The following is a 12,615-nucleotide window of genomic DNA, read 5'->3' as shown; positions in this document are numbered from 1 at the left end:
CTCACAGAACTGACATTAAGGAAAAGATCACTGTCATGATGATTTCTGTGTGTGTGTGTGTGTGTGTGTGTGTGTGTGTGTGTTCTCTAGTCTCTCTCTAGCTGTGTGTGTGTGTGTGTGTGTGTGTGTGTTCTCTAGTCTCTCTCTAGCTGTGTGTATGTGTGTGTGTGTGTGTGTGTTCTCTAGTCTCTCTCTAGCTGTGTGTGTGTGTGTGTGTGTGTGTGTGTGTGTTCTCTAGGCTCTCTCTAGCTGTGTGTGTGTGTGTTCTCTAGGCTCTCTCTAGCTGTGTGTGTTCTCTAGGCTCTCTCTAGCCGTGTGTGTGTGTGTGTGTGTGTGTGTGTTCTCTAGTCTCTCTCTAGCTGTGTGTGTGTGTGTGTTCTCTAGTCTCTCTCTAGCTGTGTGTGTGTGTGTGTGTGTGTGTGTGTGTTCTCTAGTCTCTAGCTGTGTACTTTGCTGTGACTTTGGCGGTGACACCAGGGTGCAGATGGGAGACAGCATTAGTGGCAGGTTCTCCCACAGTGAAGTGGCACACACACACACACATACACACGCACAAACACACACACACACACACACACACAAACACACACACACACACACACACGTGGCGGGTCAGGGATTGAGAGCAGACATCATTGTGGCGGCGTTGCCGTGGGATACTTGATTAATTAAAAGCCCGTCGCTGTCGGGCGGAGCGCCGCTGAGATCGTCTGGACTGGGCTGCTGATGGACAGGAAATGAGCTGGCTTAGAACACACACACACACACACACACACACACACACACACACACACGCAAACGCACACGCGCACGCTTAGAGGGGCAGCTGGTTCCACAGGTAGGGAGCACGCTAGGAAAGAGCTCGACCGCCAGCTGATCTTTTGTGGATTCTAGAGGCAGTGAGATGAACAGCATCTTGTGAAGGAAGGACACGAGGAGGAATGTAAGGGACGATAAGTTCTGACAGGTATGATGGAGATTCCCCATGTAGACATTTCTAGGTCAGCAGAAGGACTTTGAAATGAAAACGATCCGGCCAGTTGACGGTTGCTAGTTTGATTAGCCGCCCGCATGGCTAGTGTAACGTACTGTAACACCTACTGTACTGAGATGCCACCAGATCGCTCTGTGAAGCTGTTTAGACTCGGGCAGAATCGCTAAAAGTTGAGATAAAGAAATGTGTTCCAGGAACAGTGGAATAGCTGTGATTCTTAAGGGGTCATTGTGTAGTATTTCTGTCTGGAGAGACACAGACATGGAGGTGATGAGGAGGGCCGGGCTCAGACTACAGATCAGGAGGACAACGTGATAATGCAGAACATCACACCTTCCAAAACACAGCATGACGACGCCATTTTGAATTATGTTCAAAAGGAGATCAGTGAATTTTATTTGGAAGTAGTACACCATTATGAGTTGTATGTGTTTCTGAATTGTATGGACACTAACCCACATAAGCAAATGTAGCTATTTTCCTTCAATGGTTTTCTTTGTGTTTGATTGTGCTATCTGACTGTTTTATTAAGGTACTTTGTTTATACCTTTTTTTTCATTTCTCATGTAATTATACAATGGTTTGGTTGCCGTTGGAAAGTGAAATCGAAGGGGAAAAAACAACATGAATAATCTGTGAATTTTGTACAAAATGAAGAACAAATGACTGTTTTTATACCGAGCCTGTTCTATTGTTTATTTGGGGATGAGGGTGGGATGATGGAGGGGTGAGAGACAGGAGGTTTCTGAAAGGTCGGGGATGTGCAATGACCTGTAATTATTACTTTAATGACCTGTAATTACTTACTTTATTGACCTGTAATTACTTACTTAAATAGGATCGGAAATATAGAGAACAAAAAAAAAAAAAACGAGATTCATGAAAAATGAAATAAAGTGTTATATTTGCATGACTCCATGTATTTTTATCCAGAAATTTATCGTTGTGTATACTGAGTGAATGTACGTCGACTATACAATAACAAATTAACAGAAATGGAAAAAAAAAAAGTTGTCCCCGTTTTTTGTGAACGTAGAACTTTTCTTCCTTCTTTTAGCTCTCATTTTATTTTATTATATATATATATATTCGTTTGCATTCATTTATAGTGTATTGAAGAATATAGTCAATGTATATATACTTTCAATTATTTAATTTCACACAGGCATAACATTGAAACATTTTTCACAGAGTTAGATTATCTTAGCCTTTGGGACAATGGAATAGTATAGCATAATGTGTCTTTGCATTCATATCACACTACAGCCTAATACGAACTAACATTACATTACATTACATTACAGTCATTTAGCAGACGCTTTTATCCAAAGCGACTAACAATAATTGCATTTAACGTAGGAAGAGCCAATGTACTACTACTCACCAGAACTCACAAGTGCATCTTCTCTCTAAAACAAGTGACTAAGAGCATAATCTAGTGCTGAAGGCAAAGTGCAAGAATAGGTATCTAAAATACAGCACAATACAATACAATAAAATACAATACGTGCTTAATACAAAAAAAAACTGTTTCAAAGCTCCAGTAGATAAAGCTCTGTCTAACCCTTTTAAAATGGCCTCTACATGGGACACCAGCAAGTCAGTGTTAGCATACTAACTAGTATGCATGTACGGCATCCTTTGATTAATGTCCCACCTCTGTCTCCGTACAGCATCACAATTGAAAGAGAAGGTGAACTTGACATTGCCATGGCAATTAGAACTTTGAATACTAATCGACGGACAATCAATGGGAGACTGTCCTCTTCTGGAGTCTGAGCCGACGCCATGGGAACGGCTCATTAGCATAGCTTTGTTTTTCTCATCTCTGATGGCTTCTTTACACTTTTCTTCCGATTTCTGCGAAATCTCATTCCCCAGCTGTTTCTGGATCTCTCTCAGAAGCGTCCCCTGGGATGTCCTGTGAGCTTTCCCAGGTGGCATTCAGTAGAACAGTGAAAGACACTGCCGGTCTCTAAAAACATACGTCTCTCCCGGGAGATGAACGAGAGAGAGACATACACATAGAACACATAAAATGACAGGTGAGGGAATCCAACCTTAGACTCAGACCTGGGTCTAATATCTTGAGGAGAGGAGGGGCAGTTTAACAGTGAGAGGTGTGTGAGGTGCGTAGCCAATCGAGAGGCCTTTGCGGTCATGTGATTAAAGGAGAAGGGGATGGGCAGAGTGAAGAGTAGAGAGGGGTAGAGGGCAGGCGCTCCACTCCACTCCTCTCCTCTCTCCCTCCTCTCCTCTGAAGTATCTACCTCCCTCCCCCACCTCGTTCTCAGCCTGCCTGTGTCTGCCTGCCCAGTCCTGGCGTACCGTAGGGAGACCGTTGAAGCACAGTCGCCGTCTCTCGTATGACTCATCACTTTGTCTCCTCTCTCTCTCTCTCAGTCTCTCTCTCTCTCTCTCTCTCACTCTCTCTCTGTCTCTCGCTCTCTCACTCTCTCAACTCAACTCAGCTCAACTCAATGGGCCCTATTGGCACAAAAGAAGCAATGTTCACTTTGCCAAAGCAAGAGTGGAATTACAGAAATGATTCTCTCATCTTCTCTCTTCCTCCCTCATCTTCTCTCTTCCTCCCCATGCTCTATTGTAATGTGAATGTGAACGAGGGAGTGGCAGGGAGAGGGATAGAGAGAGAGAGAGAGAGAGAGAGAGAGAGAGAGACAAAGGAGAGCGATGTATCAGTATGCAGAGCCTTTCCAGGCAGGAGCCAGGGGTCCTCCGACACACTGAGATGGGGAGAGAGAGAGAGAGAGAGAGAGAGAGAGAGAGAAACAGAGGAGGACAAAATAGGAAAGAGGCAGGGTAGAGGGAGGGAGGGAGGGAGGGAGGGAGGAAGGAGGGAGGGAGGGAGGTATGGATGCTGGATGAGAGGGGGAGAGGAGAAAGGGACAGACTACTACCCTGACACCATTCTGACGTGGTTCTCAGTTTCTCCTGGCAGGAGGGTAACCCTCACACGCACGCACACCCAGATGAAAGAGCAGCTCGCCTCAGTACGCATTCTCCCCGTTGAGTCTCGGCCGTCTCCTCAACCTGCCTGAATAAAGTGCCTGGATCGATCCACCGGCGTCTACTTTCCTCCCCACAAATAGTGTCTCTAATGGGCCTCGTTCAGGGGCCAGCAACCCTCCGACCCACAGGGGGCCACATCCTGTACCCTCCCACTGGGGTATCCCTACGCTGTCCTACCCTCCCACTGGGGTATCCCTACGCTGTTCTACCCTCCCACTGGGGTATCCCTACGCTGTCCTACCCTCCCACTGGGGTATCCCTACGCTCTCCTACCCTCCCACCGGGGTATCCCTACGCTGTCCTACCCTCCCACTGGGGCATCCCTACGCTGTCCTACCCTCCCACTGGGGTATCCCTACGCTGTCCTACCCTCCCACTGGGGTATCCCTACGCTGTTCTACCCTCCCACTGGGGTATCCCTACGCTGTTCTACCCTCCCACTGGGGTATCCCTACGCTGTCCTACCCTCCCACTGGGGTATCCCTACGCTGTTCTACCCTCCCACTGGGGTATCCCTACGCTGTCCTACCCTCCCACTGGGGTATCCCTACGCTGTCCTACCCTCCCACTGGGGTATCCCTACGCTGTTCTACCCTCCCACTGGGGTATCCCTACGCTGTTCTACCCTCCCACTGGGGTATCCCTACGCTGTCCTACCCTCCCACTGGGGTATCCCTACGCTGTCCTACCCTCCCACTGGGGTATCCCTACGCTGTCCTACCCTCCCACTGGGGTATCCCTACGCTGTCCTACCCTCCCACTGGGGTATCCCTACGCTGTCCTACCCTCCCACTGGGGTATCCCTACGCTGTCCTACCCTCCCACTGGGGTATCCCTACGCTGTTCTTCCCTCTCACTGGGGTATCCCTACGCTGTTATGACCTTGTTACCTGATGAAGAATATAGTCCCTCAGAGCACTGATCTGTCTGGTTCCTAGCAACAAGAGACGGTGAAGGATCTGGGTTGGAAGGAGGTCGATTATTATGGTCTGGTGATGTCAAGGAGGTCATGAGTGGAGGAGTGGAGGAAGAAAGGGATGATTCCCCCCAGGAGTGGATGAAGAAAGGGATGATTCCCCCCAGGAGTGGAGGAAGAAAGGGATGATTCCCCCCAGGAGTGGGCTGTAATTCAGTTGGATGACTCATTTTACCCTTTTTTTTTCAATCTCTCAAATTGTTTCCTACGGAAGCCCTGAAGGGTAAAAAAAGAAAGAAAAAAGTAGAGCTTTTTCTAAATTGATCTCACTCAAACGACTTAGTAAGTGGTTCGAACGAGATACCTAAGTCGTTTGAATGAGATACCTAAGTGGTTCGAATGACTTAACCTTTTAACCATAGTGTTAAGTTTTAAATAGTCTCCAATGCAGTATAGAAGGAATGAATGTGTTTTGAATAGCCTCCGTCCAATATTTGGAAAAGATCAAGCTATTCTGCTTCTAGGTAGCTACTCCATGCAGCAGAAACCACATCCACACCCTGTGTGGGAATCAAGGAGAATTGCATATAGCATAGTTATATATTTACACACACAGGAACATCTCATGCATGTACATATATATTGTGTACTATTAGACTTACATAGGCCTACTTGTATAGTTATATGTATATAGTTATATTTATCTAGTTCTCTTGTGTTACCCTGTATCTAGTGTGTCTCTCTTTCCAACCTGTCTGTAATTTCAATAAAGTACCATCTTATCTTATAGCTCATAACTTCGGTAAAGCGACTATGAATTCAAGCATGTGCGCAGCTCCTCTCTTCTCGGGCAGAGTTTATCAAGTGATTAGACTAAATTGACCGATATTAGACTACTAATGTATTTATTTTTCCGTTTGCTAAAAATGTAGGCTATTAGCATATATTTGTTTTCGTTTGTTAAAAATAGATTGTAACAAACAGGCCGATATCCCCAGGATGGATGGTTGGCCTAGGCCAGGGTGTTCGCTGAGTTGAGGAAGGCTATCTATCTGGTTCTATCTATCTAGTTCTATCTATCAAGTTCTATCTGTCTAGTTCTATCTATCTAGTTATATCTGTCTAGTTCTATCTATCTAGTTCTATCTATCTGGTTCTATCTATCTAGTTCTATCTGTCTAGTTCTATCTATCTAGTTCTATCTATCTAGTTCTATCTATCTGGTTCTATCTATCTGGTTCTATCTATCTAGTTCTATCTATCTAGTTCTATCTGTCTAGTTCTATCTATCTGGTTCTATCTGTCTAGTTCTATCTGTCTAGTTCTATCTATCTAGTTCTCTCTGTCTAGTTCTATCTGTCTAGTTCTATCTGTCTAGTTCTATCTATCTGGTTCTATCTATCTAGTTCTATCTATCTAGTTATATCTATCTAGTTATATCTATCTAGTTATATCTATCTAGTTATATCTATCTAGTTATATCTATCTAGTTCTATCTCAATCAATCAATCAATCAAAGCTTTATTTGTATAGCGCATTTCATACCCAGAGGCAACACAATGCGCTTTACAGAGAACAAGGGAGGTGGGCAGACATCCCACCCCTACATATTCCAGAGGGAAGCAAAAAAACAGTATCTAGTTCTATCTATCTAGTTCTATCTATCTAGTTCTATCTATCTAGTTCTATCTATCTGGTTCTATCTATCTAGTTCTATCTATCTAGTTCTATCTATCTAGTTCTATCTATCTAGTTCTATCTATCTTGTTCTATCTATCTGGTTCTATCTATCTGGTTCTATCTATCTAGTTCTATCTATCTAGTTCTATCTATCTGGTTCTATCTATCTAGTTCTATCTATCTAGTTCTATCTATCTGGTTCTATCTATCTAGTTCTATCTATCTAGTTCTATCTATTGACTACAAATACTTGGGACTGTCAGCTTGTTAATGGCTTTTCAGCTCGATCTCAGCTCTCAGCTCTCTAGGTTAATTATCTCCGTCCCGACTGTGTTGACACCATTGTTTCTCCTCCCGTGCACGCTCTCCAACGTGCACGCTCTCCTAAAGCATGTCTCCTGCCGTGCACGCTCTCCAACGTGCACGCTCTCCTAAAGCACTTCTCCTCCCGTGCACGCTCTCCTAAAGCACTTCTCCTGCCGTGCACGCTCTCCTAAAGCACTTCTCCTCCCGTGCACGCTCTCCTAAAGCACTTCTCCTCCCGTGCACGCTCTCCTAAAGCACTTCTCCTCCCGTGCACGCTCTCCTAAAGCATTTCTCCTCCCGTGCACGCTCTCCAACGTGCACGCTCTCCTAAAGCACTTCTCCTCCCGTGCACGCTCTCCTAAAGCACTTCTCCTCCCGTGCACGCTCTCCTAAAGCACTTCTCCTCCCGTGCACGCTCTCCTAAAGCACTTCTCCTCCCGTGCACGCTCTCCTAAAGCACTTCTCCTCCCGTGCACGCTCTCCTAAAGCACTTCTCCTGCCGTGCACGCTCTCCTAAAGCATGTCTCCTCCCATGCACGCTCTCCTAAAGCACTTCTCCTCCCGTGCACGCTCTCCTAAAGCACTTCTCCTCCCGTGCACGCTCTCCTAAAGCATTTCTCCTCCCGTGCACGCTCTCCTAAAGCATTTTATGCACGGCCATGTTACCGGTAAGATAACGGCATTATATAAGAAAGACATACAGTATATATATATATATATAGGGGCAAATTCACAAGGGACTGCACGGGTTTTTCTGCCGCTATACTTTATCAAATTATCCCAAAATAAACCTTCCTATTCACATAGCACTCGTAAAGGGTGAAATACCTTGCTAACTGTGTTGCCATCATCATAGTGTTTCTGTGCGCTTGTGCTATTTGTGGATATTTAAATGAGGTAATATGGGCGGAAAATATGCTAATTTCTATTCAAATTAGTCTAATTGCAAAAACAGTCCAGTTCACAAAGATCGGCGCTAATTGCCACACGCAGTTATAGTGCGTATATTTGCATCTTCAAAGAGTTGGTGGTAAATGAAGCGTATTTATAAGGGGTGTCATGACCAGCGTTTCCTGTGATCATGGCAGCAGTTATTGTAGCCAGGCGAAGGCACCGTAAGGCCAGGCGTGCTCGTGAGAGAATATTTCAAAAGAGATTATCACTTTTTGATTTAAGCGAAACCGAAATCAACCGGAGATACAGGTTCCCAGCTCAAGCAATTCTTGCTCTACTTGTTGAAATCAAGGATGATATTGAGCCTGCCACCCAGAGATCCCATGCAATACCCGGCATCGTCAAACTGCTGTCAACACTCCAGGTTCTTGATTCTGGCTCTTTCCAGACACCCATCACAGGTGCCTCTGGACTATCACACCCCTCCATCAGCAGGGCCGTGTGGGATGTTGGACCAGCCATTATTAGCAGAGCGGCAAGATGCATCCAATTTCCCCAAAACAGACGGAGACAAAGCAGTTATTTAACGTTTAACATCTTTAAACAGAGTTCTTTAGCGTTGCTGGCTTCCCAGATGTTGTAGGCGCTATTGACTGCACTCACATTCCAATTGTACCACCATGGGAAAACAAACCTTTTTAGAAATAGGAAGCAAACGCATTCAATCAACACCCAGGTAGTGAGCAACGGCAGTAATATAATAACGAATGTGGTGCACGACAGCTCAATTTTTAGGAGCAGCAGTCGGAACGGAATGATGCAAGACATGGATGACAATCCCTGATTACTGGGTAAGAAAGTTGTTTTGAGAAAATGTTTGTGCTGTAATATTCATTGCAAATGTGTGTGTGAAAAGTATGTGCTTTGTTATCATACGTGACGGCGGCTATCAACTCCAGCCATGGCTGATGGCTCCCACGTGCAATCCTACCAACGATGGAGAGGCGGCGTACGATCGGGCTCACATCACGACGCGCGGTGTCATCGAGCGCATATGTGGCATCTTGAAAAGCTGGTTTAGATGCCTGGATCGTAGCGGTGGGGCAATGCTATAATCCCCTCAAAGTATGCAGGATCATTGTAGTGTGCTGCATCCTGCACAACATTGCTATGATCTGCGCATGGATGTGGGTCTGCATGGATGTGGGTCTGCATGGATGTGGGTCTACATGGATGTGGGTCTGCATGGATGTGGGTCTACATGGAGGTGGGTCTACATGGAGGTGGGTCTGTATGGAGGTGGGTCTGCATGGATGTGGGTCTGTATGGATGTAGGTCTACATGGATGTGGGTCTGCATGGAGGTGGGTCTGCATGGATGTGGGTCTGCATGGATGTGGGTCTGCATGGATGTGGGTCTACATGGATGTGGGTCTGCATGGAGGTGGGTCTGCATGGATGTGGGTCTGTATGGATGTGGGTCTGTATGGAGGTGGGTCTGCATGGAGGTGGGTCTGCATGGATGTGGGTCTGCATGGAGGTGGGTCTGCATGGATGTGGGTCTGCATGGATGTGGGTCTGCATGGAGGTGGGTCTGCATGGAGGTGGGTCTGCATGGAGGTGGGTCTGTATGGATGTGGGTCTGCATGGATGTGGGTCTGCATGGAGGTGGGTCTGTATGGAGGTGGGTCTGCATGGAGGTGGGTCTGTATGGAGGTGGGTCTGCATGGATGTGGGTCTACATGGAGGTGGGTCTGCATGGAGGTGGGTCTGCATGGAGGTGGGTCTGCATCCTGAGGAGCACGGAAACGAAGACTCTGGCGATGACCAGGAGCCTCCTGCCCACCTTCCTCATGAGCGAGCAGATGAGGGCAGACATGTCAGGCATTATTTCACATGATTTACTTTGCTGTCTCTGCAACACAATAAAGTTGTCAAATTACACCTTCATCGCGCTGCGCGTCGTTAGCCGTGGCAATATCCGTGCCATCCCACTGCTTCTCGTTCCATAATGCTTTAACATAACACGTAGAATGACTTCCAACACGTCTTTCTAATAAGTTGGTTATGTCATTCGAACGACTTAGGTAAGTCGTTCGAACGAGATAAACTTAGAAAAAGGTTTTTTTTACCCTTCAGGGCTTCCGTAGTTTCCACTTTTAGCGACAATCTGGAGGAACATCTTCAGTCTCTAGTTGAGTGCAGCGTTTAGAGACTGAATCGTGAGTCGACCCTTGACCTGGAAGAGCTTCTCCTTCTCTGTCTCTGTTACAGAAGCCAGGCGTGCAGACTCTCTGGAAAATTGGACTTTCCTGTTTCTCAACGGTTTCTGGACACATTTAAGCTGAATCCCAATCTGAGTGCTCAAACCACTCTTGCGGCCCCTCACACTTGAGGCCTGAGCACTTAATTGATGTCAGCTGGAAGGGCCAGAGGGTGCACGGCCGTGAATTAAATGGGACAGCACTTCCAGCTGCACGCCAACGATTCCCAAGCCAGTTTAGCTCAATGCCCCTCCCACTTAGTTTTCATTGGCTGCCGCGTCCCTCCGACGCAGAGGCTGCTCTGATGCTCCCCTCAGCTCTCCGCTCGGCTCTGCAAATTGACCGACTGACATCTGTTTTAATTTAATAATAAGTGTTAAATTATGTTGTGGATCCAGCATGTGGATTTCAAGATAAATGTTGTGTTATCAGCAAATCATCATTTATGTGTGATGCACTGGGATCATGACTCGGATGCACTCAAGCACTGTGTCACATGAGACGCGGTGGACTGTGGGTATTTTCTGCTCCTAAGTCCGCAAAATTGCGGACTTTCGGTAAGTGCGGTTAAAGTGCGCAAAATGGCGGCAGTGGTGCACTTGTGGACCTAGCAATTCCGTTTTGGGACCCTGAGCCCTTGTGGACTGAGCGGGAACGCGCATGTAAGGACACAGGTCACTTTCGCCTAAGTGCGCGATTTGGGATTCAGCTTTAGTTTAGACACTGAAGGGATGAATTTTCCCTATCGGTTGATGAACGGGCACCGGACAAGCATCCCTCTTTGGCCAATTTGAGAGAGTGTGATTGGTCAAGGCTATTATTGATTTAATCCCATCCAGAGTCTTTCTGTATTCCAATGTAGACTAAGAGTTTTTGCATTTTTACCTGAATCTGTTTGCTGGACTTGGAGCTGAAGTGGAGCACAAGATTGGTTGATGTACAGTGGATCTGACCCTTCCCGCTTAATATGCTATTGATTTAAACTAGTAAAGTGAAAAGGACAGACCTCCATTTTAGAATATTTGGATTTAGATGTAGATATAGAATAGGAATATTAATCTAGCTACTGATTCACACATCACAACTATTCAGATTCATTTGATTTGTATTGGTCATTTCCATGAAGAACTATCATCACGACACCTCAATCAATCTGCCATTTCTTTCTTTCTTTCTTTCTTTCTTTCTTTCTTTCTTTCTTTCTTTCTTTCTTTCTTTCTTTCTTTCTTTCTTTCTTTCTTTCTTTCTTTCTTTCTTTCTTTCTTTCTCTTCTTTCTTTCTTTCTTTCTTTCTTTCTGTCAATGCCCATGTAATGTTTCTCTTCTTCCAGTCTCTGTACTAAAGTTCATCTATTTATATATTTGCAATAAATTTTTATTGAGAAAAAAACACTTTATTGCACACTTCCTTCCTTTCTGCAGAAGAGCTCGCTTGGTTTCATTGGAAAGTTTCAACACAGTAAAGTCATTTTACGGCCGTGTTAAACTAATGCATTGGCCTATTACTGATGTTCAACTGAAATAGTTCTCTCTCCTTCTCTCTCTCTCTCCTTCTCTCTCTCTCTCCTTCATTTTCTCCCCTCTCTCTCCTTCTCTCGCTTCACTCTCTCATTCACTGTCTCTCTCCCCGTCACACACACACACACACACACACACATCTCAATTAGACATACACACAAACACACCCACACATCCTTATGAGCGATCCTATCTAATAATGAATCTGGGGTGGTCCTGTAGCTCTAGGGTGGTCCTGTAGCCCACCCTCTGCTCTCCTAGCCAGCGTGTGATGGTCAGACCAGAGCACATCTGATCTCCTAGCCAGCGTGTGATGGCCAGACCAGACCCCTCTGCTCTCCTAGCCAGCGTGTGATGGTCAGACCAGAGCACATCTGCTCTCCTAGCCAGCGTGTGATGGTCAGACCAGAGCAGATCTGCTCTCCTAGCCAGCGTGTGATGGCCAGACCAGAGCACATCTGCTCTCCTAGCCAGCGTGTGATGGCCAGACCAGAGCACATCTGCTCTCCTAGCCAGCGTGTGATGACCAGACCAGAGCACATCTGCTCTCCTAGCCAGCGTGTGATGGCCAGAGCAGAGCACATCTGATCTCCTAGCCAGCGTGTGATGACCAGACCAGACCCCTCTGCTCTCCTAGCCAGCGTGTGATGGCCAGACCAGAGCACATCTGCTCTCCTAGCCAGCGTGTGATGACCAGACCAGAGCACATCTGATCCCCTCCGCCAGCGTGTGATGGCCAGAGCAGAGCACATCTGCAGGATCGAGGGGGAACATCATGGTAGACGCAGAACCACATGTAACAACATTACGACTGCCCCCTCACTCAACCATGACTTACTCTAACACGCCATTTGTGGGAGTGTGTGTGTGTTGAGTGTCAAGGGTGTGTCTACAATTCATTCAACCCAGCGCTGTCTACCCGTGCCCCCATCTCTCTCCCTCTCTCTCTCTCTCTCCCTCTCTCTCTCTCTCTCTCTCTCTCTCTCTCTCTCTCTATCTCTCCCTCCCATGTTCA

Source organism: Borostomias antarcticus, assembly GCF_949987555.1.
Source record: "Borostomias antarcticus genome assembly, contig: scaffold_108, whole genome shotgun sequence".
Lineage (NCBI taxonomy): Eukaryota > Metazoa > Chordata > Actinopteri > Stomiiformes > Stomiidae > Borostomias > Borostomias antarcticus.
This window is presented reverse-complemented; position numbering follows the sequence as displayed.